Source organism: Miscanthus floridulus, chromosome 4 (assembly GCF_019320115.1).
Source record: "Miscanthus floridulus cultivar M001 chromosome 4, ASM1932011v1, whole genome shotgun sequence".
NCBI classification, from domain to species: Eukaryota; Viridiplantae; Streptophyta; class Magnoliopsida; order Poales; family Poaceae; genus Miscanthus; species Miscanthus floridulus.
In genome coordinates this window covers 14,415,798-14,418,640 of record NC_089583.1, presented here as the reverse complement: position 1 = coordinate 14,418,640, position 2,843 = coordinate 14,415,798, and the positions used below count along the sequence as shown (strand labels likewise).

Here is a 2,843-nt window from a genome sequence, read left to right as displayed (position 1 = left end):
AGTGAGTTATATAACTTTGTTGTTGATAACTTTTCTATTTGAAAGACCATGTGTGTCATGCTAAATTCTGTTCATTTTAAAAAAATATACTTAAATGTTAAAATAAAAAAACTTAACGCAGTATATTAGACCTAAACCCTAATTGAATTCGGCCCACCACAGCCCAAATCAAAGGCATGTCTCGTCCTAGACGGTAGATCGAAAAATGGACGGTAAAGATGCTCGCCTCACTGCTTCCGTTGAACCCTAACTTCGTTCTTTAGCTTTCCTCCCTTCTCCCATTCCACAAGCAGCGGCGCGCGGAGGACTCCCTCGTGCACCTGCTGCTGCAGCTCGGGAGTGGGATGGGCGACGCCGACTAGAGCCAGCGGGGGCGGCGGTGGGAGGCGGCGGTGGGAGGCGCAAGGGCTCTAGGGCTCTAGGACCCCCGGGCGTCGCGTGGTGGAGGTCCTGCGTGGGTACCTAGAGGACGTGGGCCACCTCACGTGCCTCGACCTGCGCGATGCCTGGCTGCCCGTCACCGAGAGCCGCGGCGGCTACGCTGCCTTTCACTCCCTCAACGCCGGCCTCAGCTTCTAGGTGCTCCTCCTCCCGCTCGCCTTCCCGGGCCTCAGATGGTGAGCAAGCGGTCACTGCTCCTGCCCACCTCCATTCTTCACCAATGTGTTGCCAACCATCCGTTGCTTCCACTTGCGCCTCCCATGGATTGATGCGTGGAGATTACTCTGGTTAGGTGACGAATTGAAGAAAGCAACAATACTCTGCATGTCAGTGTTTGATGCAAACAAATTTTGGTTTTCCAATATGGCTGATCTTGTTTCGTTCTGATGCAGACAATGTTTCCTTTTTGCTATTTGGTGCCCCTGGTGGATATATGGTGGCGGCAGCAGCGGGCGGTTCCATGGGCTACCTGCTCGATCCCCACGAACTGAATGCCAAGGTGAGCTCTCTGTTCCTTCAAGACGTCCGTCTCCATATTTGAACGCACAGCAGCACGAAAGCCATGAGCAAGCCTGCAGGTCTCCAATCTTGGGGTGCCATTAGTATGTTAGTTGATTGCTGAGTTCATTTGCTTCTAAAAGATTTTGTGTCCAGACTATGAAATCAAGTAGGAAATCCAACAACATTGCTTTCCCCAATGCTCTTATGTGCTGAAATAATATTCATCCACTAGATTTTCATTTAATTTGTTACATGCTCTGGCGCTAGATGTTTTTTCTTCCAGATTGAGGAAATTGACAAAGCAAGGGGCAAAAACTCAATGCTAAAGGAGATTTCATCATCTCAATTCTGGTACTAAATTAAAGAACATCACGGAATAAATGGTGCCTCTGATCATGTGAGTGTCCTTCATGGTCTACTAAATTAAAGTAACGTTACATCCAAGCTATTTATGGTGGTTTCCCATGCCAATAATTTTGCAGGAGCAAATTCAGTTGAGGTGAAGCAGGAATTTCTCTACCAAGGAAATTTTTTGTGCTTCAATTGCCGCTCTGGATTGTCAAACAACTTCAGGTCAGGCTCAATAGGTCCAGTCTTTTGATTGAAAAGTTTTGTGACTGCTTAACCCTCTCCTTCCTATATTTATATTCATGAGGATGCTCTGTTTGCTAGTATGTGTGAAGGTGTCAGGAGAGACAATTAGAAGTTTTCAAATCACAGTATAAATCTCATATGTTTATGGAATTTCGTCCTTCTGTTTTTCCTTCTCTAATTTGAAGTTTGTTGAATTGTTGTGAGCATAGCATGTGTAACTTAGAATAAATAAAGTGTGCAGTACTTGTAACTAATTGGTAAGGTTATACTTTCTTTATTGCAATTGAAAAAGAAAAAAAAATCTTGCATCATTTTTTTACCATTGGTTATGGCGTCCAGTTGGACTGGATTTCAATCTTCTCAGCCAATTTCCCTGAAGTATTCAATGTCCCTAAATTATTATAGCTAAAGTTTAGAACCATTTCTGACATATCACTGTTTTTGACTCTTTGGACTGCAGGAGCTGGGGGATAATTTCATTGACTATTGCTTATTTCTGGCAACTGTACACGCTCTGGATCCTAGTGAAGCTTCATGAGGCTGTCCCAGGCAGGAGGTACAACAGATATGTGGAGCTTGCACAAGCTGCATTTGGTGAGACATTCTCTCAACTATTTTTTGCCAGTTCATGACAATTACTTCTGATTCCTAGATTCATGAATGGCACTGACATGTCTGCAATATACAAATGGTTATAAGCACTGTATGTCGCCACTGTCCAATTATTATCTGTCATATGGGCTGGAAAGAATCTATTGATAGTGTCTTGCTGTTTCCAAATAAGAGGTGGAGCGTGACAATTTAATGTTAGCTCTATTTAAGTTTATTGCCAACTAATTTTCTTTTGTGTTGTTTTGTTTAGTTGAAAATTGCAGCAAGCAAGGAGGGAAGTGAGGGACATGGGAGCTATAGATTCTTGCAAGGTGCACATTCTTCTACTTTGTGGTGAGGGACATGGGAGCTAATGTATTGCCGGAACTACAAACTCTGTCTTGTCAGAAACTATATGAACTTATTTGCATATGTAAACCACAAACTTGTGTGATGTTTGAACCTATTTGCACTATGTAATGTATCATATGATCTGGGTACTATGTGAATGATGGTGCTAACTTTTATGTCTATGTTATATGACCTGTGCTAAGATTCATCACTGAATGAATATATAATGCATGACGGCTTCTTAACCATTGTTTACTACCCTATACAAGACGCTTCTTATTGTCATAATAGCAAGCATTAATTAGGGTACGCACTCAGCATTTGTGACGATCATGGTATTCAATGACCATTTGACTACTCTTTTT

General features: G+C 42.8%; 1 long non-coding RNA gene across 3 annotated transcripts; it reads left to right on the top strand.

Annotated features, from left to right (window-relative positions):
• Positions 1-281: 281 nt before the first annotated feature.
• LOC136550994 (uncharacterized) lies at positions 282-2,636 on the top strand. 3 transcript variants are annotated; one of them, XR_010782418.1, is made up of 6 exons: positions 282-617; positions 834-940; positions 1,210-1,339; positions 1,425-1,515; positions 1,997-2,130; positions 2,399-2,636. It is a non-coding gene; the product is annotated as an uncharacterized lncRNA (long non-coding RNA). The 3 variants fall into 3 exon arrangements; XR_010782417.1 differs by having other exon boundaries at positions 282-728; XR_010782416.1 differs by having other exon boundaries at positions 282-733.
• The last annotated feature ends 207 nt before the right edge of the window (positions 2,637-2,843 follow it).